Source organism: Vulpes lagopus, chromosome 3 (assembly GCF_018345385.1).
Source record: "Vulpes lagopus strain Blue_001 chromosome 3, ASM1834538v1, whole genome shotgun sequence".
Taxonomy (NCBI): domain Eukaryota; kingdom Metazoa; phylum Chordata; class Mammalia; order Carnivora; family Canidae; genus Vulpes; species Vulpes lagopus.
This window is the reverse complement of record NC_054826.1, coordinates 55,809,302-55,837,182: the sequence shown is the minus strand read 5'-3', so window position 1 is coordinate 55,837,182 and position 27,881 is coordinate 55,809,302. Positions and strand designations below refer to the sequence as shown.

Genomic DNA, 27,881 nt, shown 5'->3' with positions numbered 1-27,881 from the left:
AGAAATGAAGCCTGAAATGCAGAGTGGATTTGGAGGTCAGGGGATATTATGGAAAGATACAGGACTTAGTAACTCATGTGCAGGAGAGTGGGAAGCTGGAGTGTTTCCTACCCTATGGAGTAGGGTAATGACGAATGAATCTGTGCTTCCGACACTTTGTTCTATCTTTCATGGCACTGACTATGATGTATTGCACCTAATCTAGTGACACATTCACCCGCCCTATTGGATTATGTGCATTTTTCAAGGACAGGGACTGAGTAGGAGGCATGAGCTAATACAGGATGAACTAATACAAGAAGAAGACCGAAGACTGAATTGGGGGTGGAGAAACACCAAATCACCTAAATCAAAGAGGGCCTGAAGGAGGAGGAGCTCTAGAAGGTGGCAGGTGTCAGGGAGAAGCAGGGAGAGCCATCAGTGCCAGACTGGGAAGGAGTGTTAAGGGGAGGGAAATATTAGCACAAAGGTAAATACAGGATGCCGTTGAGGCTATAGGCAGTTCTGACTGTTGTGTCCCAGTGGGATACGCTGCTGTCGGGCGCTTACGCTTACGTACAGCTACGTTGTCTTTGTTACTGACTTTTTCCTCCCTGCCTTTCTCAGTATCTTGTGGTTTTCCTGCGTTTAGCTTCTAACGCCTGCTACTGGTGCTGATGCTGGGATGTGACTCAGCCTATTGAGAGCAACCAGTCAGAATCCTCCTTCCTTTTTAAGTGAATTGACAAATCAGAATATGTTAGATGTAATCTGTGGGTTTTCAGCTCTTCTCTGCTGAGTTGATTGCTTTCGAATGTTCCCCCTGAGTTACTTTTTCTGACTTTCAAGACTTCTGATTGGTGGTTTTGAGATTTGGAACCATTGAGAAGCTAGAGGAGTCCTAAAGACTGGATCCATCCATGAAAGCTGAAGTTTTTCATCTGTTTACTTTTCCCTGTTGATCAGTTTGAATATAGCTGGATCATCTTCGAGGATTGTTGATCTTAAAAATGCCGTAGGGCCATCATTCCAAATATTTATGAATCTCTGTCCTGTAGTTATCTAAGGTGTGGGGCTTGTTTTAAATTTCCTTGGTCAGTTCCCAATTTATTTCATATGACTGGTTTCGTAGAGCCACTTAGAAAAGGAATTTGTGCGTGATTTCTTCTGCTCTTGTTTCAGAGCATCCTTACTCTTCGCTCTGCTTTCTTCCCAATTTTCATCTGGCCGGTTTCTGTACTTGGTAAGTACAATAAAAAGGGGTAAAGAGGGCGTCAAAAGGATAACTACTTTTCTTTTCCCTTCCTTTCTGTAGTTTTTACCACACTCTTCTCCCCATTCACCGCTCCCAACTGTCCAATTTATCATGGTCCCCTACCCCATATCTTCAATTCTGGGTGTGGGAGTAGGAGATGCAAGACAGCTTTTTAGCTGAAGAATGCTGGATGTCTCAGGGTTTTGGTCCTTCTGTAGTGTGATAATTTATAGCTTAGTAGATCCTTTCCATTCCCTGGCAATCTACCTCTCTTTAAAATACAAAAAATAAATTTAGGCCCTGTTTCTTTGAATTAATTCTCATTCACTCTTCTTCTGCCTCCCTCTCGCCCTCCCTCCTCTCTTTCCCTCCCTCCTTCCCTCTGTCTCTCTCCTTCTCCCCCTCCAGCACCCTTGCCCTCCCCCCTTTTCTTCCTTTCTTTCTCTGTCCTTCCCCCAGCTTCCTCAAACACACCCCTCCCCCCATACCAGGATACCATAATCTTGAGGATAGAGTCCCTAGAGAATACACTAGGGACAGCCAACTTAGGCAGACACCACAAGGTACTTTGAATTGTTGTTGTCATCATATTAATGATACTTGGTTGCAGCCTGAGTGCTTTCGGGAAATTTGAGAGCTTTCTCTGACCATTATGACTTGGCAGCCAGTGTTTACAGTTTTCTCTGACAATCATAGTTTAGAAAAGCAGGAACTATTTGTAACAGTTATTTAAGTGTAGAATGGGTCTGGTGATATTCTGGTGATACTCTGAGTCCATAGGCCAGGTTATAGGAAACATATCTGGGGAGTGGGAAGGCAGGGATGGCCATTTTTTTTCTTATTCTTTTATTTTTATTCTTAAAAAGTTTCTTGGGTTTATTTTCTTCATTTCATAGCCATTTTGCAGTCAGCATTTTCCTGGGAGTTGAGAAGTTCCACACTGTAAATCTTCTCAACCCAGGCTTTGAGACCAGATCCTCAGTCTGGATTTTCCTGATTCATGCCATCCATCCATTAAAGAAATACCCACTGAGCACTTCCTAATAATAGTGCAGTCAAGAAAACACATTTTTTGCTGTTGTGGAACTTTCATTCTAACGACAAGATACAGAAAAGAAGCAAGATTATATGTAATATGTCAGTTATTATAGTGCTGTGGATAAAAAGCAGAATAAGACAGAGAGCATGCGAGGATGCTGCTGCTGTTTTATATAAGATGCTTAGAGAAGGCTGCAATGATGGATGATATTTGAGCAGATATATGGAAGAAATGAGATTGTGATCTAATCTGCAGAGATTAGGGGAGAGAGTATTTGAGGAAGATGAAAGTAATGCAAATATTTTGTAGCTGAAGCATGCTCATCTTGCTTGAGGAGCCGCACGTAGATCATTGGAGGCAATGAGGGGAATGATTAGTGGAAGATGAGGTGGGGGACTGTAAGGGGTGCTGGGAGACGGGTACGTGGTAGATCATACATGGCCTTGGGTGCCAGTAGGACTTTGACTTTTACTCTGAAGGGGAGAAGCACTGAAAGATTTTGGCTTGTTTTAAATAGACCTCTCAGCAGTTATGTAGAGACTATCTGAGGCTAGGTGTAATGAGATCATTCAGGAGGCTCCTGCAGTAATTCAATGTGGGAGACGATAGTGATTTTAGGCAGGGATTGGCAGGAGTGCTCGCGATCTGTATACATTTTGAAAGCAAATCCAACAAAATTTGATGGTGGATTGGATGTGGCTGTTTGTTGGTTTTATCCTAATAAGTGGAAGAATTGGAATTGCCATTTACTATGATAGGGAAGACTTTAGGAAAAGCAGGTGGGAATGAGTTTAATTTTGGACATGTTACGTTAGCAGTCCAAGTGGAGATGTTATCTGACACAATGAGGTATACATGACTCTGCAGTTCAGGGCCGAGGTCTGGGCTGGAGGTAGAAATTTCCGGTCATTGGCATAGAGGTAGTGTTTAATACCCTGGAAACTGATTAGGATAATCTAGGAAGTATGGCTGGAGAAGAAGCCCAGAGATTCTGCCTTAGGGTCCTGTAATGTTGACAGGGAAAGGGAAAAGGAGAGGGAGAGCTAGAGAAGAGCTAGAGCTAGCAAAAGAGAGCAAGAAGCACTATGAGGGAGGGGGACTCAGAGTGAATGGTATCCCTGAAGCCCGTAAGTGTTTTAAGAAGGAGGGAGAGAGTGAACAGCTGTGTCAGATGTTATTAGATCCAGGACTAGGTTGTGACTGTTAGATTTAGCGGTATGAAAATCATTGGTGATTATAACAAGTTCCTGGTAGATTAATGGTGATGAAAACTTTATTGGAGGGAGTTTAAGAGAGAACTGCAGAGAGGAATTGGAGACAACTGATTCTTTCAAGGAGTTTGCTATAAATTGAAGATGAGAAAAACAGGGTGATAACTAGAAGGGATGTGGAGTCAAGGAATTATTTTTTTTTAAAGATGAATGCTTTTCTAGTATATTTGAACAAATACAAAAATGTTTATAGCCGATAAAATGATCCAATAGAGAGGGAAAAATTAAAGGAGTCATGTCTTTGAAAAATAAATGAAATTAATTCTAATCTGTGATCCCACGTTCTATCATTATCAAATATATATCCTTCTGTATTGACCTATTTCTTTCAAATTAAGACAGTAACTAGTGGAGAGAGGTATTAAAGAACATCTCCTATTCCTAATTTAGGTGAATTTTTATCAGTTCAAAACTAGTTTTTATTTGTGAGTTACAAATGTGTGTTTTTTGTTTGTTTTGCTAACCTGTTTTTGTCTGGTAACTTCTCCCTGTTTATCATTCTCAGCAGTTTTGCACAAGTGCTTGCCCTGTGGTTCTAAAATCTGTTTTGGTAATCTGTGTCCAATATGGTAGTTTTACTGTGAAGTACCGTTTTTTAAAAAGGAAAAAAAATTATTCAGTTAAAAAAAACTTAAAGTGTAAGTGAAGTATTCTTAAGAGAAAGATTTGATGGCCATTCTTTTCCCTTTTTCCTAATGTACTTGGCCACACTTTTTCTGTAATTGCTTCTGATTATTGAGTTGATGTTTGAGATGAGTTTAGAAACTTATGTTGAAAGCCCATATTACAGTTACATTACTTTATATGCCTTCTTCTGTGGTTCATTTATGTTTGAGTAAGTAGTTGTCAATATTTAGTGCTGAAGCATTACTGTAATCACTTTTTAATCTTCTTCATTGGTCTTCTTCCAGATTTTCTTCCCTTAGCCACTTATCCATACTACTGACTTGAATTTCTGAAACACAGATCTGGTAAGGTCTTATTGTTGCTTAAAAATCTTCTGTGGCTTTCTGTTGTCTACGGATGTTAGACACCTTTTTTTTTTGGCTTCTTCCTCACCTCCTGCCTGCACCAGCACTCTGTGGTAGAGGATTCAGAATGCTCCTTACTTGGTTCTAAGGCATATCTGATGTTTCTTATCACAGAAGAATGGTCAAATTGCTGTCTGTGTACAGAAAGTCCTCCACTTGATGTGGCCTTTATCTTCTGTCATGGTTCCATGAAGAAGGGAAACTCTGACATCTCTATGGTTTTGCACATAATATTCCTTTTTTTCTAGAATACCATCCAACTTCTTAGCTATTTTGTTAAATCACCTCTTCTTTTTAAAAACCCAAATAAAAGTTTCCTCCTCTAGGAAAGCTTCTAGGCATATTTTCATCATGTCTCCTCTATCCTTCCTCCATTATATTCTGTTACTTGTATTCTTGTAACATTTGCATGAAGTTATCTTTTTGTAGTATTTGCTGTATTTTTAATCTGTTTGCTTTCATGGCTGGGTCTTCCTTACCTCAACACTAAACTTAGAGTCTCTCAATAAATTTTTGTTGATTGAATAATTGAGTAAAGCAAAGGATTATTCAGCGTTGACCCGGTTTTGATTGACCCATTTGGTTGGGCTTTTTGCATCAATATAATTTGTAAAGATTATACAAATGAGTAATTCAGATAGATTATGTATCTCAAATCTTTTTTTGTCTGAGTATCTGAATATTTTTCCTTTGTGGTTTCAATTTTTTTTCTCTTTTATGTTTCTATTTGGTTATCCTTCCTCACCGTCTCTACCCTAGACATATCTTAAACTCATTTTTTCTACTTGATCTTGACTTTGCATTAGTATTTTCTGTAGCATCATCTTGTAAGTTACTTAGGTTTCTGTGTAGTATTTTTAAGTCTCACTTCATATCTTATCATTATTGAGTTCTATTATAATCCAACAAACAGTTTTTGGCCACATCCTGTGTTCCTGATTTGTTAGTACTCGTGATGAGAGGCTGAAGAAGAGAAGGTCTCAGTCTGTGAACTATTGTGATATATGATGAGTATAGTACTTTAGTAATAGTGGAATATCTAGGGCACCTTGGGAGTAGAGAAATCTATTTTTTATGTACTCCTTAATTCTTACTTTGGCTACTACCAGTCCTTTTCAGGCCCTAGATAATTTTAAGACTGCTTAATAGTTTGTCTAGCCTTAACTCTCTTGTCATTCCAGTTCATGAACACTGTCATCAGGTTGATTCATTGTCTTTAAGAGAAAAAAACAAAAACAACCAAGTCCTTCTTTCTGCTCATGGAAATCCAAAATAGAATATAATCTGGAATGCAAAGGCTTTGGCCCAGACTTCCTTTCTCCTCTTCTGCTACATGAACTCTCCATTCCAGCAAAACTCTTCTACATTCTGTTCTGAACACACTTCATACTTTTCCTTTTTTTGCTTTGTTTGAGCCATTCTGCCATCCGAAACAGTGTTGTTCTTTTTGCTTCTTTTACTTACTGAAATTGTATCTATTCTTGGATGTAGTTCCTAGTTGTTAAATATGGTGTGAACCTTTTAGATGACCATGCCCATGTTCATAATACCTTGTCTGCCTTCCTGAAATCATTCCTGTTCCCTTTTCTTACCTATTGTTTCTCAGCTGTCTTTTGCCAGTCCCATCCTTTAATGTTGGTGTGTCCTGGGGTTTTCAGTCTGACCTCTTTATCTTCATTCTGTCATGCTTTCTTGGAACACATGTTGTGTTACATTATCTCCTTTGTGTTCATTTCTTCGGCCCTGTTTACCTCTTGAGCACTCCAGTCCTTAGGTTTGCTACTTAGAATGCTCACTTGATTGTATAGTAGAAAACCTGAAACTTAGAAACGTCAAAAATTAAGTACATGTTTTTCTCTAGACTCATGTATTCACCTCATTTTCCTATTTTGGTTAATGATGCTGCCAGTCACTCAGTTACTCAAATTATAAACCTGGGAATCATCCTGACTTCTGGTCTCCTCGCCCTCATTTTATGTTAGCTGGGAAGTTCTGCTGTTCCGCGGTTCTCCATTCCCTTTACAGTTTCCTTGGGCCAGGCTCTAATATCCTGGGTAGACCATTGTAAAAAGTCCTTTAAAGTAAGTTTTCTGCCTGACGCTGGATATTGTATAAGAAATTCATGTTGAGGGCAGCCCCGGTGGCGCAGCGGTTTAGTGCCGCCTGCAGCCCAGGGCCTGATCCTGGAGACCCGGGATTGAGTCCCGCGTCGGGCTCCCTTGTGTGGAGCCTGCTTCTCCCTCTGCCTCTCTCTCGCTCGCTCTGTATCTCTCATGAGTAAATAAAGTAAAATCTTAAAAAAAAAAAAAACAAAAAAAGAAATTCATGTTGATTCTATCTGGAAGAATGGCAGAAACAAAATAGTTTTTGTCTTCTACCCTAAGTAGCACCAGAACCATGGAGTAGTAATCTTTATGTATCCATAAAAGGTCAATTTCCTAATATCTCTAGAAGATGATATTAAGAAATAATTTATGCTTTGTATAAGAAATTTGCGGATTAAGAAAATATTATTTCTGAGGATTAAAGGGAAAAGACAAGGAAAGATAGGGAAACAGAGGTCTAGCAGCGAAATGATTTTATAGGATTATTTTTTTAATGAACTAGAAAAGAGTGGGTGGTTTGGCATGAGTGGAAGGCAGGGTTTGCTGGGTAGTGATAGGAGAGAACAGCTGCAAAGGAATACCATAGCCATATTTGGAAAGCCTTTGTAATCTTAGCTATATTTGCTTACTATCTGTGTGTCTGTGGACAGATTATGTGATTTCTGCATGTTTCAATTTCCTTCAATCTGCAAAATCAGAATAATAAAGTTATCTATGTTGTAGGATTGTTGTGAGATTTAAATGAGGTATTGCAGATACCTGGCACACAAATGCTCAGTAGGTACCGGCTGCTACTGTTAGTACTGCTTTAAGGCATTCGTTCTTTGGAGAGCCATTGAAGATTTTAAATTGAAGAGTAACATGGTCAGATTTATAATTTTGAGTATTAAGTCTGAGATAAGTATAAAGGGTGGATTAACAGAAACAAGGTGAAGATAGGGAATTAAGGAACCTTATGCTAGAATTCTGGCTAATGATGGTAAAAGTCTAGATTAAGTGGTGTTGGAGAAGACAGGATGGATTTGAGAATTACTAAAAATCGACATATATGGGCCCCCAGGTGGCTCACTCAGTTAAACTTCTGACTCTTGATTTTGGCTCAGGTCATGGTCTCAGGGTTGTGAGTTCAAGACCTGTGTTGGGTTCTGCACTGGGCATGGAACCCGCTTGGGATTCACTCTTTCCCTCTGTTCCCCCCGCCTTTAAAAGAAATTGACATGTGCGTTATATTTTATGAGTTGGGAAAATCTAAAGTTAACTAGGAAAATAGCAAGGATGTAGACAGAGTACCTAGCTGGGTAGGAGACATTGTATTTTTTCTTTCATTAATGGGAGAAGGCTGAAGAGGATGGTTAGAGGCACATACTCACCATTGTCAGGGGTCTAACGGCAGAGCTGGGCTGCCTACCATTCTCTAGGTGGGGCTGGAGTATTTGGGCCCCTCTAGGTGAGTCCAGAGCAATAACGTTGGGCAGCACACAGGGACAGTGTACCAAGTATCACGAAACTCTCATGAGTGCAGGAGAGACACGATATAAACCACAAGTAGACCTAACCAGTATCAAGCTTGAAACAGAGGAAGAGCTAATTCCTAAGTGGCTGGAAAGACAAACTGACGGTTTTAAATTATATTTCAATTTGAATCTCTGGGTTCTGCCCTTTCTGAGTGCTAAAAACAGATCAGGCCCTACTAGGGACTCACCTAAGTTTTGTTACTTTTATAAGTTCAGAAGTGTCTTTTAAACATTAGTATTTTAGCATTTGATATTTGGGACATTTTGAAATGTTAACATATAGTCATTTTTCTTAAGGATGCATATCTGCTTTATAATTTTATTTTTGGAGTACTTTATATTCTCATTTAATCATATATTCTTTGGCAACATTAATTGTAGCATTTAAAAAACTACCTTTCATAGTAAAATGATTAGTAAAATAAATTTTCATTTATTTACTAAGTTGAATATTCTTACTTTACATAATTTTGCTTAAAATCTCTTTGATGATATAGAACAAAGTTCTGGCTAGAATATTATGACATGTATTTTCTTGTCACCGAAGTGTCCTTGCATTGATTGGCCATTAGTGAGTATAGGTTAAATATAAATGTACTTTGATTTTAAGGTGTGGTTGATTCTTAGGCCTTAGCCTACAGTATACACTTTTACATTTTATTAGTCGTATTTTATAAAATTATAATTATTTGTGTAATTGAAGTAAACACTATTTGGGGATTGTGTGTAGTATTACTGGCATTTTCAGTTCTTTATCAGCAACACTTAGAAATTATGTCTCCCTTGCTAAGGAATTAGAGTGACTCTTTATACATACTGTTATGTCCAAGGGGAAGAAATAGAATACCTTCTAAGTAAAAGGGCAGTCATGCATATTTAGGTTTTTCAGTAACTTTCATTCTTCACTCAATAGCTTTCATTGGATGTTTTTTCTACATATTATGATAGTATTTAGGAATTGAAAAAACCCAAATATATTGTAGTCCTTATTCTCAAGGAGCTCCCAGTCTAATAGAGACAGTAGAACACATGTAGATATGCTTTTAAAATAAAATGGTGGGACAGTTGCTATTCCCAGAGGTGTATGGGATCATAGAGGAGGAGCACTTACTTAATCCAGGCAGGTGTCACATGAACATGCTGATTCTACAGTGAGTTTATTGCTATATATTACATGAGAAGTAAAACTACAAAACACTGTCATCTAGCAGACTGATACAGATCAGATCATAGGACTTAGTACCTTCCAGAGAGCAGAGATATAGATATTGTATGTCATGGGAGATTACAAATTCCAAGAAGCCTGTTGTTACACCCTCACTTCTTGTCATGCTGTCTTTGTGGAGCTGTTGTGTATGCTTCGTGTCTCCCGATGGGGATACTACTATGGGTAATAGAAAAGACAGAATGACTGGTTGGGGAGAAATACAAAAGAAGTGAGTCAAAAATAATTAGAATTATTTAGTTTTAATAAGATAAGTGTAGTATTGACTGCTTAACATTTAAAAAAAATTGGAGATAATTTCATACTCAGAGGAAAGTTGCAAGAATGAAAATAGTACAAAGAATATTCAAATAATCTTTATCCAGATTCACCTATTGTCAAAATTTAATGCTATTTATTATTTCCTTTCTTTCATATATACGTATGTACATATGCATGTACATATATGTCTGTATACATATATGTGGTCTTTTGTACACACATGCATATACACACCCCACCCAAGCATTTGAGAGTAAGTTGCATATGTTACCCCTAAATACAAACACATGTATTTTCTTTTTTTTTTTTTTCCACATGTATTTTCTAAGAATGGGGATTAAAAAAAAGTCGAACCACTATGCAGTTACGGACTTCACTAAGTTTAACACTGATACAATTAATCTACCATTTGCATTCCATTTTTTTTTTTCAGTGACCAAGTCTCCTTTATAGCATTTCTTTCCTTATACAGACTGCCTTTTAAAGAGCAGAAAATAAAGAATGAGATTTTTGGTTATTAAGGATCTAAAGAAAATCATAGAAACTTAAAGTTGGATTCCCCTTTTACTCCAAATCTGTCTCTCCTCCAGTCTTTCCGTTTCAGAAAATGGCAGCACCATTTGACTAGTTGTTCAAGCCAGAAACCTGAGAGTCATCCTTGATTTCTCTTTTTCCCTTTTTCCTCATCCCTTGCATTTAATCTATCACCCAGTAAAACAGTTCCCATTTCCCCCTGCCTGGATTTTCAACTAACTCTTCTACTCCTTTCTACCCATTTACTTGAACCTGCTCAGTCCATCATCATTTCTCATCCAGGCTCTTTCCTGCCTAGCTGCTTACTATTTCCCTGCTCCAGTGTTTTCTCCCTTCCAATTCATTTGCCACATAGCGGCCACAATGACTTTTTAGAAATGAAAATCAGATCATGTCACTCTCCTTATAACCTTCAGTGGCTTTCCTTTGGGCCAGAGCACTCTGTCTAGTTACTCTTCTTTCTTTAGGTTATAACTTAAATACTTTTCCTCGAGGTGCCTTCCTTGATGCCCATTCTTGTGTTTTCTCCTTTAGCACTTTGTTGTTTTTCCTTCATAGGACTTCTGATTCATAGTTGTTTGCCTGTTCTTGTCTTTGTTTTCCTTCTCTTTTTCTCTGTTTCCTACACTGGGCTGTGATTGCAAAAGCGATAGAGGCCAGGTCTGTTTTGTCAACTTTTGTATACTTAGCACCTAGCACCTTGCTAGGATCATGGTAAGAGATTAAATATTTGAGTATGCCTAGTAAAAGGAAACATGAGAGGTTATCTGGTCTGCTGCCCGCCCGGTGTAAGAGTCGGCACTCTCTCAGCAAGTGATTATTCAGCTTGTTTTAGAATGTTTTCAGAGGCACACCTTAGTGTTTTATGTGACAGCACATTACCTTGTTCAGTAATTCTAATAGTTTGAAAGGTTTTCTTTATTTTGAGCTGAAACTGCCTTTCAGTTATTTTTATCCATTAATCCTAATTCTGTCCCTCTCTGACACCTTAAACTATATGATAGTAACATATATTCTGTTGGATAGGCTAACACATTTGTAAATGCTTTATATTATGTAACAGTTCTTCACTCTTAGCCCCTCTGTATATATCCATTTTGTCAGAGTAACTCTAAAAGTGGCATATTAAAGAATAAAGATGTTCATAATCTCTGGTCTAGTAATTTGTGGTTAAATGACTTAAGCATATTATCTTGATGTAATATAGTGTAGCTATTGTAGCCATTAAAATAATAAATGTAACTGTAGTAATGTGGGAAACACTTTAAAATAATGTAAAAAGTAAAATGTTAAATTTTATCTAGTTATTATAGCCAACTGACTAGTTTATGGTTAGTTTCATAAGGGGAAAATGTAATGCTTAGAACTGTTAATGTCTTCCCAGCTGGAAGTGAGCCTTCAATAGTCTGCATTAACTCTTCTGATTTAGATATTATGTTCCGTTTAGTGTAGTAGTAAGATTGCTTGTTTTGTGGCCTTATCACACTGTTAACCCCTTTGAACTCATCAGTTAAAATTGTTAAACTAAGGAGCAAAATTTGGTTTCTTGAGATTAAAAAATATTTGAATTTTTCATGGTAACATATCAAATTGGGTAGAGACCTGAAATACAGTGAATGACCAAGGGATTGTGTAAGGCATTTTTTGCTGTCTAAATTATTTGTTCAAAGTACTGCTAGTATATTATTTGAATATTCTGTGCCAATACTCTAATTGTCCTAAAATAGGTTAATATTTTAATAATATTATTATTTTTTAAAGATTTTATTTATTTATTCATGAGAGAGAAAGACAGGCAGAGACATAGGCAGAGGGAGAAGCAGGCTCCCTGCAGGAAGCTCGATGTAGGACTCAATCCCGGGACTCTGGGATCATACCCTGAGCCAAAGACAGACACTCAACTACTGAGCCAGGCATCCCTAATATTATTTATAATCAAAACTAATAAGTAGTAATTATAACTAGAGTTTAGGCAGTTGTCTCTGAGACAAAGCTTAATATGCTAAAACTAGCATATTTAAAAGCAATCTTAAAAATAAATCCATACCTTATTTTTACAGAAAAATATCTTTAGCATTGAATTATTTAATGTCCAGGGGCAGCCCGGGTGGCTCAGCGGTTTGGTGCCGCCTTCGACCCGGGGCGTGATCCTGGAGACCCAGGATTGAATCCCGTTTCGGGCTCCCTGCATGGAGCCTGCTTCTCCCTCTGCCTGTGTCTCTGACTCTCTCTCTCTCTCTCTCTCTCTCTCTCTGTGTCTCTCATGAATAAATGGATAAATATATTTAAAAAAAAAGAATTATTTAATGTCCAAACTTGGAAAGCTTTTTTCTTATGAAAGCATTATTTTATATTTGCGGACCAAGAATAATAGAAAATGACACCATTGGATGTTAGTAATTAAATTTAAAAAATAAAACTGGAATTGTTCTTTTAATTGGTACATGAAAAAAATCAAGTTTTATTAGATGAGATAGGTAGACACTTGGAAAGAATGGGAGCAGGGTTTCTTTCTTATTATTCTTTGTATCTAGTAATTTGTCATAAATGGTTGTTGAGTGAATTCTCAAAGAATTGCTAGACCTATCCTGTATGAGAAAGGCTGGCTCTGCGGTCAGCAGACTCTGAATGGCAATTCTCTTAACTTTTCTCGATTCGGTTTCCTGTATGAGCTGTAATTTCCCAATTCTAAAATTCTGCTTTATTGAAGTACATTGTATGACAGAGTAGCATTTTCAATGGTATAGAAGTTAATAGCCCTTTCTTCTATTACATTAAAATATTTCATTTCAAAATACTGTTCTTGCTAAGAAGTTACTTTTATCTGGTTTATCTTTTTTTTTATGTCACTTTTGTATTTTCATATGGAGAAAGTAATAAGTTTGTGTGTGTGGAAAATTTTACGTTTTCTTAAAGTCATAAGAAGAGACTCCATTTCTGGTTCTGATGAGCTAGGACATTCCAGCTAACATTCCTTCTAATCATAAATAACCATGCTGGACAAAATATTTTTATAGATTCATTCATTATTTTATTTTTAAGTTTTATTTTAATTCCAGTTATAATACAGTGTGCTATTAGTTTCAGGTGTACAATATATGATTCAACAATTCCATACATCACTCAGTGCTTATCAGGACAAGTGCCCTCCTTAATCTCATCACCTATTTAATCCATCCCCTACTCACCTCCCCTCTGGTAACCATCAGTTTGTTCTCTACAATTTAGAGTCTATTTCTTGGTTTGTCTCTCTCTCTCTCTCTCTCATATTTTTCCTTTTGCTTATTTGTTTTGTTTCTTAAATTCTACACACAAATTAAATCATATGGTGTTTATCTTTGATTGACTTATTTCACTTAGCATTATACTCTAGCCCCCCCATCCATGTCAATGCAAATGGCAAGATTTCATTTTTTATGACTGAATAATATTCCATTATAAATACATACTATATCTTCTGGGTTTTAAATAAATATTTGAAGATTTTATCTATTTATTTATTTTAGAGAGAGCAAGCATTCAAGTGCAAGTGTGGGGAGGGAGAGGGACAAGCAGACTCCGTTGTTAGCACAGAGCCTGACACAGGGCTTGATCCCACGACCCTGAGACCATGACCCGAACTGAAACCAAGAGTTGGACATTCATCCTACTGAGCCACCCAGTCACCCTTATATATCTTTTTTATGCATTCATCTATTGATGGACACTTGGGATGCTTCTATATCTTGGCTATTGTAAATAATGCTGCTATAAGCATAGGGTGCATGTATCCCTTTGAATTAGTGTTCTTGTATCCTGTGGGTAAATACCCTATAGTGTGATTGCTGGGTCATAGGGTAGCTCTGCTTTTAACTTTTTGAGAAACTTTTGTACTGTTTTCCACAGTGGCTACACCAGTTTGCATTCCCATCAATAGTGCTTGAGTGCTTCTTTTTCTCTACATTCTCACCAACACCTATTGTTTCTTGTGTTGTTGATTTTAGCCATTCTGACAGATGTGGTTTATCTATTTTTCAAGTTTTATCTGTCTTCCACAGGCATGCTTTGTTTTTGATTCATATCCAGAATGAAAATGAATAAAAGGCTTTTTTCCTCTGAAATAATAACTGGACAAGGATTTAAAAGACAGAAGGGGAGAGGGATAAATACTTTGTTTTTTATGTTTATATGTAAGACTGTGCTTTCCATTATAGTAGCTATTAGCTATACACATATACCTTTTTAAATTTAAATGAGTTAAAATTAAATAAAAGTAAAAATTCAGCTCCTTAGTCACCCTAGCCACATTGAGTGCTCAATAGCCTCGTGTGGCTAGCGTTTACAGTATTGGATAGGACAGGCATCAAACATTTGCATTATCACAGAAAGTTCAGTGGACAGTGCCAGAATAAGAAATTGTATGGTATAGGATTACTTATGAGAGTGAAGATAGACAAAATGGTGACTTGTCTGCATAGTCCTTTTAAGGCAAAAGAGGCTCAGTCTTGAGGATAGAATGAAGGATAGTAGGTGTATAAGCTGGGTCCCTAGACATACATTTCTTTGCACTGGCCATAAGGTGACAATGTCCACTCAGATCAGCTGGTTATGGGACAAGCACTGGGGAAAGAGGAAGAATGAGGGGAATAGTCTTCTGGATGAGTGGTGGCCAAGGTGCAAGAAGATTTCTTTATATGCAGAAGTTTGTTGATAGTCTTTATATTTTAGCAATACCAATGCAGAAAAAAAATTTCTTAGACATTACATAAAAAGTTTTATCCTGTATATTTTAAGTCTTATGATGTTCAGAACATTTTACAGGCTGCACATGTATATGCACACATAACAAACTAAAGTGTCATGAAACACTTTGTAGTCCTGTTGCCTTATGTTTTTATTCTGTTCTATTATTGTATGTGTAACAAGGATATTGACTTACTACTAAATAGGAAAAGTCTGCTTTAGGATATTACTACAGTAAATCTAATTTCCAAAATATAAAATGACTGAAATGTTGCAAAATTAATTTTGAAAATCCAACTGTACATTATAGAAACTGCTGAAGCTATTACCATCTAAGGTTTTGTATTGGTTTTCCTTATAAGAGACACTTTAAAAGCAAAAACGTTTACATAAAATAATTTTACTGTACTGCTTTAATTTTAAGAAACATTGTGAACAAATTTCTTACTCTAAGTCCACCGAATGTGACATGCCTTGGTTTTTTGACCTGACAATAAGAACAGTACCAGGGGGTGCGTAAGTGGCGCAGTCGGTTAAGCACGTGCCTTCAGCTCAGGGGTCTTGGAGTCCTGGGTTTGAGCCTGGTTTCACAGGGCTCCCAGCTTAGTAGGGAGTCTGCTTCTCCCTCTCCCTCTGCCCGTCCATACCCGCCCCCCCCCCGCCCCGCTACGCTTGCTGGCACATGCTCTTTCTCTCTCTCTCCCTCTCAAATCAAAAAAGAAAAAAAAAGATCAGTAGTATATACAAATAGAATCACTCCACGTGAAGAAACTGTTGGTAACCATGTTACAATCATTAATCTATTTTAATCTTTCTTTTTTTTTTTAAGATTTTTAAAAATATATTCATGAGAGACAGAGAGAGAGGGGCAGAGACATAGGACCCCCATGTGGGACTCGATCCCAGGACCCCAGGATCACTTCCTGGGCCGAAGGCAGGCACTCAACCACTGAGCCACCCAGGTTCCCTACTTTAATCTTTCTTTGACAGCTTGATTATAGAATTCAGATAAAGCCTTTTGAGGCAATTGAGAACTTCTGTTCTCCTTTGCTAGTGTTTTCTCTTATAGTGGCTCATTCCAGGGGTATTTTGTAGTTCACCCCAAGTAAGATAATTCTTTTTCACCCTGAGACAGTTTTGATTTTGATTTCTTAGTTACATCAGTTTCCATTTGATATTTTTCCCTTTCAAACAATCAATACCTACATGTATGTGTGTACTCTTCCAACATCTCTTTGCCTTCTATTTGTTCTTTAATAAATTTTAGATTTCCCTGAACTTCACCTCTTTCCTCTTTACAAAAATATCAGTCTTCCTTCATTTGTCTTGTCTTACTGAAAATTTTTCAGTTGCCATTTTATAGCTACTATTTTCCTTATTTGCTCCTAAGCTTCCTTAAAATGATGGAGCTGACTTGTTTTCAGTTCAGTATTTCTCCTTTTACTTAATATTTCTTTCTCAAACTGCTTTTCTTCTGAAAATTTCTCTCTGCATCATCTGGATCAGCCACTTCTTCCAGCGCTCTTTTGCCATCTTCATATTTATTTATTATTATTTTTAATTATTATTTTTGTTTTAATACCAGCATAGCTAACATACAGTATTATATTCATTTTAGTTGTACAATATACTGATTCAACAATTCTACATATAACTCAGTGCTCCTCAAGATGAGTGTGCTCTTAAATCTTTTCACTTGTTTCACCCATTCCTCTGTCTCCCATCACTCATCTGTTTGTTCTCTATAGGTAAAAGTCTGCTTTTTGGTTTGCCCCCACCCTTTTTTTTCCTTTGTTCATTTGTTTCTTAACTTCCACGTATGATATCCTATGGTATTTATTTGTCTTGCTCTGACTGACTTATTTTGCTTAGCATTATACTCTGTAGCTCCATCCATGTTGTGGCAAATGGCAAGATCTTATTCTTTTTTATGGCTGAATAATATTCCTCTGTTGTGTGTGTGGTGTATATACACACAACATCTTTATTCATCTATTGATGGCAGTTGGGCTGCTTCCATAATTTGGATGTTGTAAATATTGCTGCGGTAAACATGGGGATGCATATATCCTTTTGAATTAGTGTTTTTGTATTCTTTGGGGTCATTTTCCAATTTAGCGCATTACTTTTCAATTATTTCTATGATTTCTTAACCACCTCTAATTTCTTTATGGTGAGAAGTATCTTCTTTGGGTTAATGTAGAAGAGACTTTAATTCTTTTCTTGTTTGTAGTATTCTTCTGATTTATATTTCATATTTAATTTTCTTAGCTTTAGCTATGTTTGCATAAAGAGTTATTTTAAGATACATGGGGTGCCTGGTTGGCTCATTTAGAATAGCTTGTGACTCTTGATGTTGAGGTCATGAGTGCAAGCCCCACATTGGGTGTAGAGATTACTAAAAAAAAAAATAAATAAACTTTTTAAAAAAGTTATTTTAAGATACAATTCCTACCCATGTTACAGTTCATTGTCAAAAAATGAATTTTTTTCTTACTATGATATTCTTGAAAAAGTTGCAGTTTGTATATTGTTTTCAGTTCTTCAAAGGGTCTGGTAACTGGCTCTTTTTTCTTTTAATTTTTCATACTTGTGTTCAGTGGCTATGTTTTATTTTGTTTTGTTTTTTATTAAAGTTGAGCATCTTCAGCTTTCTCTTCTCAACTTCCTACCCTTTTCCTCATATTCTTCTAGAAGTTTCCCTGAGGTATTGATTTCTTTAAAAAAAAAGATTTTTTTATGTCTTTATAGTTTGAATAATCTTCAAACATTTTCTCTTATCTATTCTATAAAACTATTACACTCATAAAAGAAGAAAACAGATTTTCTGATTTGTACTCCATGAATAAGTTCTTGAATACTTCACTGTTAAATTCTTTTTTTTTGTCACCCGTTACAGAATTAAACACATCCATTACTTAATGCTTTTTCTGCAATTTGCCACCTTCAAGATCTCAGCCACCTTGTCCAGCACTAAAGAAGGTACTGGGAAAAGAAGGGCAGGGGGTGGAGGTCCATTTTATTCTAGTCTTTTCATGTACAACAAAACTTGCTTGTCATAAACTAATATATTTATGTCATGATCCGCAGTTTGGAAAACATAGGCATGTTGAGTGTTAGCTTAAGAAAGTGAATTGGAGAGAGGCTATATAGGGTAATGGTTAAATTTGAATTCTAGCCCTACTACTACTAGTTGTTTGACTTTGGGAAAGCTACTTAACCCCTCTCTGTTTAGTTTCCTTGTTTGTAGAATAATGATATTTAACTCTTAAAGTAGTTATGAAGATTAAATAGGTTAATATATGTAAAATCCTTAGAACATTGCCTAACACATAGTAAGAGCTATAAAAATGTTAGATGCTACTTCTGTTGTTCCTGCTCCTACCACTAGTACTACTACCGTACTCTATATTGAGTGCCACTGACTTGGGGTCAGTGGTCTTGGTCCCGTAATATCCATATGAACTTGGGCAGGTTACTTGATGTCTGCAAACCTCAGCTTCTTCATCTTTGAAATGAAAATAAATGTATTTCTAATGTGTTGTTGTGAGGTTAAGATATGATAATTCTTATAAACTGCTTAACACAGTACCATGCACATACTGTTCTTGATAAAAATTAGCCATTATCATTAAGGCTCCTCACAATCATGTTGTCCTCTCTGTCTTCAGCAGGGACAATTAGGTCTTTCTACCCTCCTGGTCCCATAGGAAAAGGAGTTTCTTGTTCAAGTCATGGAAACACTGCAGAGTGTACCTTCCACAGATTTCCCTCTCTTGAGATTTTGGCCTGAGGTAGCCCCAGAACATCATTCAGTTGTATGTGCTGAGGTCTTTTATGTGTCAGACTCTGTGCTAGATGCTGAGAATTTTTTAAATATGAGTCTTTTAATTAAACTATTGATTATATGCTATAGGCATTTTCATTATACTTAACATTTTTGAAGTTATTTGTATTGTGTAATTTTCCTGTGTGCTCGTAACATTTAGTAAGAGCTGGTTGCTACCTTCTCTAGCTCCGTTCAGCTGCAGGTATAATTCCCGTACCCTACAGGTTCAGCCAGTCCTGACTAAGGTGGGCTGATGGGGCCTACAACTAGTGTGGCTACCATAGTTGCAGTGTTCAGTGTTCCTGGGGCTAGAGCCCTGAACCGTGTGCCTGTTACACTGCCACCTTCCTTGCAACACAGCTATAAATCAGAACCTTTGCCTCGTCTTCTTGTCTGACATTCCAAGCCTTATAATTGGGCTGAAATCCACCTAGAGTTTGTATCCTGTGAGAGCTTGCTCCAGCTATTGTTCCCACCATTTTAAATTTATTTTTTATTTTTAACTTTCTCTTTTAGCTCTTTCCTTGCATCTTAGAAACAGAAAAGAGAGCACAAAATTAGAAAAAAAAAAACCACCCAAAACTATTGTATTTATATCCTCTCAAGTTATTGCCTTTTTCTTTCTTGTCTTTAAAAGAATGGGTTATATTTCTGACTTCATTTATCTTTTTTTACTCTTGCACTCGCTGTAGTCATTTGTTTGTGCCTCAACTTGTATCCTGAAACTGCTCTGGCAAAAATGACCAAATTTGTAAACTACCAAGTCCAATCATTCTTTTTAGTTTTTAGATTTTCTTTCCTTATCTATGGAATTTGACACTACTATTCCCATTTAAAAATTATCTTCCAGTTCTTTTCTTTCTTCTTAGGTTATATATTCTTAGCCTTCTCTCTTGCTTTTTTTCCCCCCCTTCTGTTCATTCCTTAAATGTTGATGATCCATTCCCTGGACAGTGCCCTTAGCCTTTTTCTCCTTGTTCTGCATCTTCCCTAGGTGACCTCACTTGTTTCTTGTAGAACATTTGACCATATCTCTGTGCTCACAATTCCCAAATCATCATCTCCATTTAGATGTTGTCCTTGCTTTTCAGACTTCTTTACATAATTTGTAAACACCCCACCTGTACCCTCTGTAGGTGCTTCAAAGTTAGGTTGACATGCTAAGTTCATGATTTCTTTTTTCCAGACAATAATGTTTACTCTCAGCTAAAGGTACTACCGTCTGTCAAATCAGACAGCCTGCAATTTTTGAACCCTATTTTTGCTTTCATCTCCTACATTTAATCACAATTAGTTAGTCATCCATTTATTCCAGTTAAACAATGTACTCTCAGTTTGTTCCCACTGTTGTGATAAAATTCTTAAGGTTCAATATTGCCATAAAAAATACCTTTTGTGTTTTACCTTTTCTCTAACCATTTTGTTATGATTCTTGCCATTTTTCTCATGTCATAATCTGACCTATCTCCCCTTTCCTCTAGTCTTTCCTTCATACTGAAATCATTTCAGAATTTCAAAAATTTCAATATTGAGGTCAAATCAATGTTTTTCTGGCTTAAAACCCTTGACTTCCTAACTCCCATAGTAAAGTTCATTTCTTAGTATGGCACATAAGGCTTTTTGTGGGCTGTTTTTTCTCTCTAGTGTTCTCCTTTCCTGCTGCATTTCTTTGAAATCTGTTCTCTACTCTTGTTTAATAATAGTTAATAACTGTTTTCTGAATGTGCAAATGCTGGTTCTATGCTTTTGTTTATGCTCTTAGGCTGTATTACTTTTCACATTCAATGTCTTTATTATTATTCGCTATTTATCATTTGAGACCCACCTTAAACATTGCTTCCTCTATGAAGCTTTTTATGATATCCCCTTCTCCCAATTAAGGAGTCTGTGTGTGTGTACTCCCATGTGCTACTCTATGCACTCTCCTATGGCCATTATAGAACTTCGTTGCCCTTTCCTTATCTATGTTTTTTTCTCTGTATGGAATGTCTTATTGTATCTGAACCTTCAAACATAGAACCTGATTTGTAATTGGCTTTCAATAAGCATTTGATGACTGAGTAAATGTAAGTAATTACCATAATGAGACATTCTTTCCTTAGGTAGGAATTCCTTTATTAGATCTTAAGCTTCTCCTAGAAGGTACTATATCTTACCTTGTCTGCTTTTCAGCATCTTGTCTATCAGTATCTTGTCTATGAGACAAGGATGCTTAATAAAAAAGTGTTGTGACCAGAGGTGTAGGTATGCAGTGGCTTAAAGTGGGGCTTCCCTGCAGAGGAGAAAGTTGAATTGTGTTTGTCTTAAGCACAGTAAGATTATTCTTATATTTAATGGTCCTTATGTTTTATCCATATATCATAATTTATAGATGGAAACATTGCACCCAACTTTAATCATTATGATATTTGTCAAATCAAGAAGATTCTCACTGTCAGTACTCTAGGGATTGATTAAATGCTGTTAACCAGTTTGGGGATTTTTACTTTTTAAAAATGTTAAAGTGTGTATATCCTACTTGCTGTTAAAAGTCGTGGGATGTAATTATCTAAAATACTTTGTAATTAGGGCCTGCTAAGTGGTGCATGCAGATGGTTAAGTGTCCGAGCCTTGGTTTTGGCTCAGGTCATGATCTCAGGGTTGTTGGATCCAGCCCCACTTGGGGCTCAGTGCAGAGTCTGCTTTGGATTCACTCTCTCCTTCTGCCCCTCCTGTTTATGCTCTCTCTCTCTCTTTTAACTAAATAAAGCTTTAAAAGAATACTTCTAACTAAATCACGCAAGGGGTCAGCAGGTAAAAAGCACTCTTAGACTACGATTGATTGTGTCATGTCACATTTCTTTTGTAATTTAGTTTTTTTCAATGGTGTCTTATTCCAAAAATTGTAGGTTTCTTCTTGAAAAAGACTAAAGAATTAGGCATCATGGATAGGAGTAGGGATTGAGATTCCAAATTAGAATTAATTACTAACCAAGAAAGGAGCTATCAGGGAAGAGAATGGTTTGTTCACTGGGTTTCATAATCCATTGTGGTTTGTGGAAGGATGAGGAAAAAACCAATATCATGGATTTGGATTTTTTTTTTTTTTTTTTTTGCCTAGGAAAAGAGGAGCTTATAAACAGAAGCTTATAAGTCAGTTCTGTAGGACCTTAGATATTTGTTGAAATATACTGCCTATTTTCTGTCAAGCTGTCTTAAGCTTTTTATACAAAAATGTTAATATTGTGGATTTGAAGTAAAACAATTCTCAGCAAGACATTGTTAAGGGATATGCTGTTCATTTATAAACAACCTACATTTATAAAACACCAGTTTTGTGCCATGCTACATCCTAAGGCCAGAGTGAAGAAACAGATGAGTGAAAGGCATAGAGTCTGGTTTCTCAAAGAACTTGGCCTCCAGTGGAGGGAACATAGACCTGAGGTGGTCTGAGGAGTACTTCTTGGTTTGTTGACAAAATATAAGAGTCCACAACTTCAGCCTCATGGGCTGGGCTCTGCAAAGGTTGCTTGATACTCTGAAGGGTGAGGGGTTGTGCATTCCAGCCAGAAGAAACTCTGTGTTTAAACATATGTTAGTGGGAGACCATGATATTTTGTGGGAGCTATGAGTTCCAAAACTCAACAGATCAACCATGAGCGCTTATGGGCAGATGACTACCTACACTATCCATAGAAACCTTCAAAATTCCCTCACCCCCCTTACCCTTCCATTGGACTTGATTCCTATTGTATGTCCTGATACCATCTTTTATTATAGTGATTACACTTTTATGCATGTTTTACTGTCTTTTCATGCATGTCCAGTCTTTGCTATATGAATGCAAGGTTTATGTCTGTTTTAGTCACATCTGTTTCCCCAGGACCTTGTCCAGTGACTGGCTTATAATGAGTGCTCAGTGAACATTAAGTCAATGAATAAATGGTATTAAAGATAACATTGTAATAGTGTTATGAGAAGCATATAGTAATAGTTTTTTTGGAGAAGAGAGTGTGATTTAATGCATGTTTTTAGCTATGGGTTCTTTTCCTTTTAATTTCAGGTCAGATTGCTTCCCTTACCTGCTGGCTGTAGTTTAGCCATTTAGACTTCATAGAGAACACACATGTGATCTTAAATTGTTTATCTTGATTTCTTCTGCCTCCAGTAATTTGGAAGACATATGTAATGGCAAAGGACATCTTTGAAATTAGGTTTTAGTTAGCATGTAGGTTAAAAATCTCATAATGTCACAATTGCCCTTGAAAAGTTAGATGGTGACCTAAGACAACCTAGTTTGTTTGTTTGTTGGTTTTGCAGCTTTGCTGGAGCATTAGTTCAAGTAGTTAGCTGATGCAAGAAAAGTCTATCTTCAGATAGTATCATATTCATGGTAACATTCTTTTTTTTTATAATATTGTAGGCATTTATTTTTTTTATTTATTTATGATAGTCACAGAGAGAGAGAGAGAGAGGCAGAGACACAGGCAGAGGGAGAAGCAGGCTCCATGCACCGGGAGCCCAACGCGGGATTCGATCCCAGGTCTCTAGGATCGTGCCCTGGGCCAAACCAAAGGCAGGCGCTAAACTGCTGCGCCACCCAGGGATCCCTTCATGGTAACATTCTTATGCTGATGGGCATGTACAAACAGAATGATTGAGGGAAAAAGATTTGTATCTTTTCTCATATCTTCACTTTGCTTCATTCTCACATGTATAGCAGCTTATGAATAGAAAGTGAGTAGAGGAGCCTTGGTATATAGGATCTGTGAACCTTCAGCATTTATTCTTGTCTTGTGGTCCCAGGAGCCTGATTGGCTGTGTGAAGCTTGCTCCTCGAAAGGACTCCTGTAACTTCCTCCCGCTATTACTGATTCAAATGGTGGGGACATCTAACTCAGCTATAGACAGATTTTTTTTTTAAAGAGCTTTATTTCTAAAGGATTAGCTAATTCAGTTATTTCTAATACTATTGTATATAATTCAAGAATTACCAGAAACTTGATTTATCTGCAACTGTGAAGGAACTAGAAAACATAGATGTCCATTCTTTTGAAGTTATGTAGGAAGGGAGGACTGCAATCCAGATATATTTTTTTAAAAGATTTTATTTATTCATGAGACACACAGAGGCAGAGGGAGAAGCAGGCTCCCCATGGGGAAGCCCAATGCAGGACTTGATCCCAGGACCCCGGATCACTACCCGACCGAAGGCCGTGATCCCGACCAAAGGCCGGTGCTCAACCACTGAGTCACCCAGGTGCCTCAGTACAGCTGTTTTAGTTAGAAATCTCTAATCAGTGAAATCTCTATTCCATTTTTTCACAACAATAATTGAGTTGTGATAACTCTGAGACAGAGCCTGGGGTCTTGAGGTGCTTCCTGAATCATTAGAGAAAGCTTACGTTATGGTGTTACTATAGATCTTGCACCAAGTGTATATTATTTAATTCCTTATATTACTCAGTATTTGGTTATCAGAACAATTTGTTACCTAGTTTACAAGATTGGTTTACTATTTAAGTATTTGTTAAGTTACATTTGAGATTAATATTAAAATAGCTTTATGATATAATGTCTTGTATTAAATAGTTTTCTTTTTTAAACAGTATTTTTAAAGTTTTAAACTTTAAAGCTTAAAGTTTTTTAAATAGGGGAAGGGAGCTGGGAGTATTATAGAGAGGTTCTGTGCCATGCTGATAATAAAACTGAAAATGGATACATTGTATTGTGACCTAGATGTTTTGGTGGAAACATTTTGTTTTACTTAAAAAATAAATATTAAGTATCTCACTTTTGTGAACCACAAAGTCATGTGTGACACAACCCTTTTTGCATCATTTCTGAGCTTTGTTTTAGGGTAGAACTCATGTGTGTAAGGGCCAAGGGTGCCTGTTGTTCTTTACTTGATAGTGTTTTCACTAAATATCCCTTTGCAAATGTTAAAAAAACAGGTCCAGACTGGCTTAATCAGATTAGATTGTTAATGTTAATCTAAAAACAGCACAGTCTAAGATAAAAGCTATGATTAGGTACTATTATTTATCTATCATTTACATATGAAAAACATTTAATGAGAGACCAAGTGTTGTCCTGTGCTCCTCCAAGGAAGTGGTGAGTGTAAGATTCTAATCTGGGCAACTCCACAGCCCTCTTTACCATTACCCTTTATCACTTGGCAAGATAGTTTTTCTCTTGATAGAATCTCTCAGGCCTTTGAGGCTTTTGGTGCTGCTAAATCAAGAGGCCTTTGTCGGAGAAGTTAAATGTAGAGATCTAGGCATTGGGAGTTCTCTGAATGGAAGTACAAACTGAGTCTTACTGGAGGAAAACAGAAAAGTACTCCTGAGGAGGTTGAGGGGGAGGGGAGGAAGAAAGAGAGGCGGGAGGAGGTTGGAGGATAAAATGAATGCTAAGAGGAGGAGGGGAACATGTAGAATGTGCTAAACTTTATTATATTTCTCTTCCTCTAATAGAAACATCCTTATTTAAGGTTTACTTTTTAAATTCATTTATTATTTTAAAGGTTTTTATTTTTTATTTTATTTTATTTTTATTTTTTTGGAGTGCACACATGGGCGCAATGGGAGGAGCAGAGGGGAAGGAGAGGGAGGGGGGAAACAATCTCAAGCAAAGTTTGTGCTGAATGCTGAGCTGGACTTGGGGCTAGACCTCAGGACCCTGATATCATGATCTGACCCAAAACCAAGAGTTGGATACTTAACTTACTGAGCCATCCAGGTGCCTCAATGTTTACTTTTTTAAAGAAAAAATTATGTATCGAGTATCAGATATACTTCTCTGTATAGTGACTCCCCCAGTGTCTTATCACTCAACTTTTAGGAGTTGTCAGTATTGTTTTATGTATAACACTTTTTTTTTTTAAATAGAAGCATTATACTCTTTTTTTTTTTAAATTTTATTTATTTATGATAGTCACACAGAGAGAGAGAGGGAGAGGCAGAGACACAGGCAGAGGGAGAAGCAGGCTCCACGCACCGGGAGCCCGATGTGGGATTTGATCTCGGGTCTCCAGGATCGCGCCCTGGGCCAAAGACAGGCGCTAAACCACTGCGCCACCCAGGGATCCCAGAAGCATTATACTCTTAACACTCAACAACAACAAAAAATAAAATCCGTATGACCCAGTGCCCATTTCATGCTCAATTCATGTTTGAATTGTCTCAAAAACAGTTATCATTGGAGGTTTGATTAATTTAGAATCCATGCAAAGTCTACACATTGCATTTGGTTAATATATCTCTTAAACTTATAACATTTTCTTCCCATTTATTTGGTGATGAAAGAAACTAAATCCTTCCTCTTGTAGCATTTTCACACTCTGGATTTAGCTGATGATGTGCTAATGTTTAACGTATTTTTCTGTTCGTTGTCTTTCCTGTAAACTGGTAAGAGGCTTGAATAGATTCAAGTTGAGTTTGTTTTAGGAAGACTATTTCATAGATGTTACTGTGTAGGTCCTGTTGTCTCATAATAGGACATAAGACTGATTCAGAATCAGGTATCTTTTCACCTAATGGAGTTAACAGTCATTAATGATTGCTACTTGGATATATTTATTAGGGATATATTAATTAGGGATTGCTTGCACCCAACAACATGTATATTTGGTTGTCTTATTTTGTGCTTCTGTCATTTTTTCTGCATTTGTTATGATTCTTCTGTAAGGAAAACTTTTATCATCAATTTTTTGATTACCTTGAAATATAGGAAATACTAGTGTAAAGATTTTTTAATTCTTTAGAGAAACTTTTTTTTGAGTTATAACTTCCGTACAATAAAATGTATATACCTTAAATGATGTAGCCCTTGGTGAATTTTTACATAAGCATTCACCTGAAAAACACCATCCAGATTAAGTTTATAGCTGTTACCGACACCTCAGTCAGCAAATTTTCACAGAGGTAATCTCTATTCCAACATGTTAACCTCAGATCAGTAACCCCAGTATCACCTAGGAATTTGTTAGAAATACATGTTGTAGGCAGCCCAGGTTTAGCGGTTTAGCACCCTTCAGCCCAGGGCCTGATCCTGGAGACCTGGGATCGAGTCCCATGTCGGGCTCCCTGCATGGAGCCTGCTTCTCCCTCTGCCTGTGTCTCTGCCTCTCTTTTTGTGTCTCTCATAAATAAATAAAATCTTTAAAATAAAAAAAATACATGTTGTATTTTAGACATATTTTACTCTTTTTTAGACATATTGGCTTAGAAACTATAGGGTGTGGGTGGGACAACAATCTTGTTTTATTTTTTTTATTTATTTTTATTTTTTTAACAATCTTGTTTTAATAAGCCCTCCCAGGTGGTTCTGATACACACCAACATTGGTAATCCATTGCTCTATTCTAATCCTTATTATCAAAATTAGTTTGTTCTTGACCTTCCTTTTATATAAATGAATCAATTGAGCATTTTTTATGTTCCATTTTATTTCCCCAGGTGCACTGGATCTTTCCCTGTATCCTAGGGGTAAGAGGGCTTGCTGCCTTGTCCCCAGCAGTTGAAGGCTTTGTTGTATAAAACAGAAGGATGCATAGAAGCTAGTGGGGCTTTGTCCTTGTCCCAGCTTAGCGTCTTATCTCCTGCATGCTTGTGCCACTGAGAGGAAGCTCTCTATAGTGTATTTTCCTTGAATAGTAGGTTAAGGCCCATGGAAAAGAACTTGCTATTCCAAACTGATATTTTACTCCACATTTGGCATTTAAGCATCCATGAAAATGTTAGTGTATTACTCCTTATGGTGGTCATTTATTTTATGCTCTGCTGAAAGTCAAACTTAAAAAAATGTCATGTCCCTTCTTGGATGGTCTTGGCTCCATTTGGAATTTGGCTGATTTGGTTGTATTCTGATGTTGGCTCTGTGATAGGCTCAAGAAAAATTAGGATTTTGAAGATTATCTGTTCCAGGTTATTAGGTAGTAGTGACATTCATTGTAGCTTTCTAAATCCTAAGTGGAAGTGACATTCTGATCTTTCTATAAGTGGAACCACACTATATATACTCTTAAACATCTGGATTCTTTTGTGTAAAAGATCTTGCTGGATTCATCTGTATTGTTGTATGTAACCAATAGCTCTTTTTTTTTTTTAATTACCATATTGTATTCTATTAGGTCA

The 27,881-nt window shown here is 36.9% G+C and overlaps 1 protein-coding gene across 12 annotated transcripts in view; it reads left to right on the top strand.

Moving 5' to 3' along the window:
* The window catches only part of CCSER2 (coiled-coil serine rich protein 2), a 186,111-nt gene that overhangs the window by 5,375 nt on the left and 152,855 nt on the right, over nt 1-27,881 (top strand). For 10 of the 12 annotated variants that reach the window (XM_041750641.1, XM_041750640.1, XM_041750647.1 and 7 more), the window contains exon 2: nt 17,836-17,918. The exons of the other annotated variants lie outside the window; for them this stretch is intronic. The gene's annotated coding sequence lies outside the window, so the exon portion shown is untranslated. The remainder of the gene's footprint in view (nt 1-17,835; nt 17,919-27,881) is intronic. 12 annotated transcript variants of the gene reach the window in all.